We start from the raw sequence: 6249 nt of genomic DNA on the forward strand, positions 1-6249 counted from the left end.
AAATCAAAGAGATAGCAATAGCATTCAGGAAAATTTAATGTTCATTCTGGTCACATCAGACTGCACCACCCTTCTCTCAGAGGGTGCTCCAACGGGTCACCCCGTTGTCTAGTTATATATTAAAAGTGAGGTAGTGTTCAAGGGTTCAAGGTCCATTTAGGAATCTGATGGCAGAGGGGAAGAAGCAGTTCCTGAGTTGCTGAGTGTGTGCCTTCAGTCTTCTGTACCTCCTACCTGATGGTAGCAGGGAGAAAAGGGCATGCTCTTGGTGCTGGAGGTCCTTAATAATGGACGCTGCCTTTCTGAGACACCACTCCTTGAAGATGCCCTGGGTACTTTGAAGGCTAGTACCCAAGATGGATCTGACTAAATTTACAACCCTCGGCAGCTTATTTTGGTCCTGTGCAGTAGCACACCCCATACCAGACAGTGATGCAGCCTGTCAGAATGCTCTCCATGGTACATATATAGAAGTTTTTGAGTGTATTTGTTGACATACCAAATCTCTTCAAACTCCTAATGAAGTACAATCGCTGTCTTACCTTCTTTATAACTGCATCGAAATGTTGGCACCAGGTTAGATCCTCAGAGATCTTGACACCCATGAACTTGAAACTGTGCATTCTCTCCACTTCTGATCTCTTTATGAGGATTGGTATGTGTTCCTTCCTCTTACTCTTCCTGAAGTCCACAATCAACTTGTTGGCCAGAAGAAACTTCAGTCTGATCAAGGCAGGGGAAGCAGACAAACCAGTTGTCTGTGTTTCCCCCCCATTTTGTGGACTCTGAACAGTTTCTTTCTCTTGGGTAATCTAATCAGAGCAACTGAATGTGGACACAGAAAGCTTTAGGTAATGATCTGCTAAACCTGAGACCATTCTCAAACAAGTAGTCATTTGTTATGGATTCTGAACTGATACTTGCTCTGGGACAATCTAATCAGGGCAATATACCTGAGACCATTCTCAGAGGAGTAGCTACTTGTCATGTGAAATGCCAGACCTGCAATCGGTGATCTCATTAAACTCTGTCTGGGTTGCCTCATTTAACTGGTTTGGACTAGTCAGAGTGTAAAGGCACAAATACACAAGGGTAGGGTGGGCAGAGCCATGAAACAATGTTAGCTATAGCCCTGTACAATGACCAGTAAGAAGGTAACCCAGGTAAGTCAGATGACCTTGAGCCAATGTGATGGCGATCCAATGGTTCAATTGATGAGGAACAGTATAAGACTCAGGAGCTCCAAATATGCAGGGGCAATAACTCTCCAGCAGCCAGAGACCAACCATAGCTGATAAGGAGGACCCCACAGACACATGGAGATTGGGACCATGAGAGATGCCTGGCCAGCGTAGACCCCTTTTCCAGGTAATACCTTTTCTCTTCATTGACTGTTAATTGAGGGTCAGGTAATTCTAGTAGGGTGCACAGAGACAGTTTGTGAACCCATGTGCTTTTAGTTGAAGCAAAAAAAGTTACTTGTCGGTATGTACAGATTCTCTGTACCTTACTGAACATTATTACCGGGGCGATTCTTGTAACAAGCTCTTTCATCTTACTGACAAGGTGCCAGATTGTTGTTGCAGCACCACTCCATTAGTTGGCATATCTCACTGCTGCATGCTCTCTCGTCACCACCTGAGATTCTACCAACAATGGTTGTATCGTCATCAAATTTATAGATGGTATATGAGCTATGCCTAGCCACACAGTCATGGTATATAGAGAGTAGAGCAGTAGGCTAAACACACACCCAAGATGCACCAGTGTTGATTGTCAATGAGGAGGAGATGTTATCACCAACCTGCACAGATTATGGTCTTCCGGTCAGGAAGTCGAAGATCCATTTGCAGAGGGAGGTACAGAGGCCCAGGTTCTGCAACTTCTCAATCAGGATTGTGGGAATGATGGTATTAAATGCTGTCATCAATTAAAATGATAACCTCAGCATTCCTATCCACTCATGGCAATCTTTCAAATGCATCAAGAATTTATATATCTCTGCCTTAGAAACAGCCAATGACTGTTTACACCATAGTTTCAGAAAAAGAGTTCCAAAAAATTGTGTCATCATAAGAAAAACTGTCCCATCTGCCTTAAACCTTTATCTTGAGAGGAAACTCTGGCTATTGCTCACGATCAATCTGATAACCTAATCCCAAGGATTCAATCCGTCATCAAACGAGCTCCACATTCTTCTATCAGCATGAAACATCCTCCACACATCCACGCTGTCATGGCCTGCCTCTCACCTAAACTTCACCAGATCCACTCTAGTCAATCCAACCTTTCTTCATAAAGCAGCCCAATTAATCCAGTAAACCTTCTTTGGAACCATTTCCAATTCATTCATATCCACTCTTCAACAAGGGCAAAGTATGACTGTACTGTATATCATGGAAGCCTCCTTTTGTTCTTTTTATTTTCAGTTCCTTTACCATTAAATGTTGCCAGATTAACAAATTATTTAATGTAATTGTACATTAGCTGTAGCAGTTACTTGGTAACAAACCAAAATCGCTGAGCGACTCAACCAGGGCAATCAAAACTATGACATGCTACAAAATAAATTTCCAAATCAAAAAAGGTACACTTGGTAAAGTACTTCATTACAAATCCAAAGACAAATGATCTTGTCATGACAAAACTAAATTAGTGACATAATGGTCTAATTATAGGTCTAACAATAATAGTGATCTAGTTAGCATTCAAACAAAATTAGCAATTGAATAGTCGTCAACAAAAAAAATCATTCCCATGGCTCACTCACTTTCCACTAGACTAGACTAGACTAGACTGAGACAAAGCGGGAATGTGTAACTATGCTCAGTTGCTTCTACCACGCTCCAACCCACATGACAGAATGCAAATAGATGTGCCACAAAATACAATACAGGCAGAAAATAGATGCATGGCTCTTACACTAGCCTTTTGTGAATTCTCCACTTGGACTGGATGAACCTATATTCTCTCGCCATTTGTGTGCTTCCTTTTGATAATTCTTGTCAAAATTGATTATTACAATATTTTTCAACATGGTGTTCTACTTGCCAAAAATTTTCCCATTCACTTAATCTACACCACTTTGTTGCCTCTTATATCCTCATCATAACTTACTTCACAACCTACCTACCTTGCATCATTCGCAATCAACCAAGCCATTTATATAAAATTCCAAAGAGTCTTGGCCCCAGACTGAATCACATGGGTCAGCATTCCTCAACCATAAAAGAAACCAATTAATGCCCAAACTCACTCCCTTGGCAGCCAGCTAGTCTTCTACTCGCCAATGCACTACCTCCTATCCAATAAGCTTTTATTTTCTGCAATAAGCTTTTATTTTCTGCAATAGCCTTTGATCAGAACTTAAGAAAACAAATACCTTCGGGAAAACTAAGTACAGTAGAAGCACTGGTTCCCATTTATGGACAGATTACTGTTGCAAATAATCCAATAAATCAGTCAAATTCCTTTTCTTTCCTTTTCACAAAAACACTTGACTGCCTGATTGCCTTGTCAAATCAAATCAAATTTAATTGTCATTCAAGCCATACATAGATACAGCTGAACAAAACAGTGCTCCTAATTTGTATTTTTCTAAGGAACGTATCATCCAACCGACATGTTTCTGGAATTGGTAAAAGATCCGACATAATTTTGTATGGTACTCCAAGTTCCTCTAACTGCTTTTGAATGCTATGAGTATCCAAATATAGTGTTTTTTGTTTGGTCAATTTACTTTCAGCATACATGGTTTACTCTCCTTGCCTTCCTGTCAGTCATCATTTTCAATTTTTTTTAATAATAATTCAAGACATCTTTACCTCCCCAAAAAATTAAGATACTGTTAATCATTCAGGAGATAGTTGACAGGAACATTTTGAATTATTTTTCTTGAATATTAATGACAAATTTATCACATTAGTAAATCCAGAGGAATTTCTCAGGGGGTTGCAGAGCACTGCAAGGTTACCAACTAATATCCATTTTAGTATAGTTTTCTCTCAAATTCTTCAGTTGACAACTTAGTTCAGGCATTATGTACTACTGGCATCAAATTTCCTCGTTTCAACCATTTGCTCAGGCTGAATCTGATGAACCAATGAATATCCTATATGTGATCAAAATTGTCTACATCCACCTTTCAAAGCAAACCTACTATCAAAAGTATATGTTACCATATACTACCTTGCAGGAAAATAAACTACAACAATCTGTATATAAACAAAGACTGACAAACTACCAATGTGCAAAAGACAAATTGTGCAAATAAAACAAGAGAATATGAGTTGCAGTCCTTGAAAGTGAGCCTGTATATTCAAGGTAAATATCCAAGAACCTATAGTATATGTCACCAAACAGAATCAATGGAAACCTACACACAAAGACTGACAAATAACCAACATGTAAAAGACAAACTATGTAAATACGTGTAAAAACAATAAATAGATAAACAAATAAATAAATAATACTGAGAACATGAGTTTAAAGTTCTTTATTGAAAGTCCATTGATAGTGGAATCAGTTCAGCATTGAGGTGAGTGAAGTTACCCAGGCTAGTTTAGGAGCCTGGTGGTGGGAGGGTAATAACTGCTTCTGAAACTAAATTGTCGGAATCTCTTATCCAACGGCAACAGCAAGAGAATATAGTCTAAATAGTTTTTGCTGATAGAACCTTCAGTGTATCCCAATCCCATAAATATGTTCTCTCATTATTTAATTTGCAAACTCCCAAGCTCTCTTTGGTATAAAGATAAACTCATCTATAATTTAGCTATTATCCTATGCAGAATAACCTCCTGGCCCAACACCATAAATCATGCATCATCATCTTTTCAAATCCCTGCATGATCTCAAACTTCATTATCAAGTATGACCTCTAAAATTTGCATTATGTAGTTGTATATTATAACCTCTATCAATGCATGTAAATAAATGTCTAAACATGATCAAGCAGCAGAGTATTTCAAACTACAAAAATTTCACATACATATTCAACTTTTACTCAAAACAGCTAACAATGCATACCAATCGTAATTCCAAACTGAAAATTCTTCCAATCATACCAAAAAAGTCGATAAAACGAGGCGGCAAAACCATTCAATCTACCTCCAATATCAGTTCAAAAATTATCATATATCTTTAATCATATCAGTATGTCAGATAATTAAACTAATGTTTGCATTGATGGTAGCACTAAGTAAACAGCCAATGTAGCATAGGAACACACGATACGGTTATCTACGGTTTTCATATTCAAGTGCACCATTCTTTCTCGAACATAGTAACGTGGAATAGAGTCCGTGTAGATAAAACAAAAATCCTGAAGACTGGAACTACACGATAATTTTCTTCGCCATATCCTGAATTAACAAGTACACTTCTTTCAAACCACGTCAGATTACATTTGCTTTAGTTTGTAGCATCTATTGTTACAAACTAAATTTGACAAGTATTAGTGAAAAGTAGAAAAATATGCTGGAAATCTAAAATAACAAAAATCCTAGAAAACACTCATTAGGTCAGACAACGTATGTGAAATGAGAAACAGTTCAGTCCTCAAGCATCTACTCCTTTATCTCCTCCTCTTATTCTCTGATCTGCTGAGTACTTTCAGCACTACACATTATGCTTTTAATGGATATTAAAGAGCTACAATAAGTCAAATGTGCTTCAAACTCAATCAGAGAAAAACATCAGGTATCTGAAAATTCTCTCTTCACTTAAAGGATTATCGACCGGTTCCAAGTACTAACAGCATTACGGACAGCTACTTTCATCCGATAACCATAACATCAAATTCTCCTTCTTCCTCCTTCCCTTTCCCCTTTCCCCACACTGCAAAATTAAAATCAAGGTTAACAGCCTACTTACTTTTCGGAGACCCGAAGCTTTAAAAGTGAAACTTAATGGTCGCAATACTCTCCGGACTTGTAGGAGACTGGAGTTCTTCCACCCACCCGAAATCCAAGCCCACTTCAGCAACTGGCGTCCAACTAACCCACATTCAAATACAGCTCGAGCGAGGCCGAACCAAGCAGAGCTTCCGGGTCACGAGGCACCGTCACCTGCCGCCTCACCTCGAGAACAGGCATCGAGTGATGGAAAGACTTTCAGCCACTTCGCCCGTTGTCATTGCAAATGGAGTCCGTTTAGAGTGATTCAAGCTCAATATACGAGAGGTGTTTGCCAATATTATCTGTTTTTATTCTGCTGGCCACTATCTCCATAACAACTCGAATTTATTTC

At 38.8% G+C, this 6249-nt stretch overlaps 1 protein-coding gene across 3 annotated transcripts in view; it reads right to left on the reverse strand.

Annotated features, from left to right (window-relative positions):
• The window catches only part of mipol1 (mirror-image polydactyly 1), a 406015-nt gene extending 400008 nt beyond the window's left edge, over positions 1–6007 (reverse strand). For all 3 annotated transcript variants that reach the window (XM_072279824.1, XM_072279908.1, XM_072279750.1), the window contains exon 1: positions 5875–6007. The gene's annotated coding sequence lies outside the window, so the exon portion shown is untranslated. The remainder of the gene's footprint in view (positions 1–5874) is intronic.
• Positions 6008–6249: the final 242 nt, after the last annotated feature.

Source organism: Mobula birostris, chromosome 1, assembly GCF_030028105.1.
Source record: "Mobula birostris isolate sMobBir1 chromosome 1, sMobBir1.hap1, whole genome shotgun sequence".
Classification (NCBI taxonomy): domain Eukaryota; kingdom Metazoa; phylum Chordata; class Chondrichthyes; order Myliobatiformes; family Myliobatidae; genus Mobula; species Mobula birostris.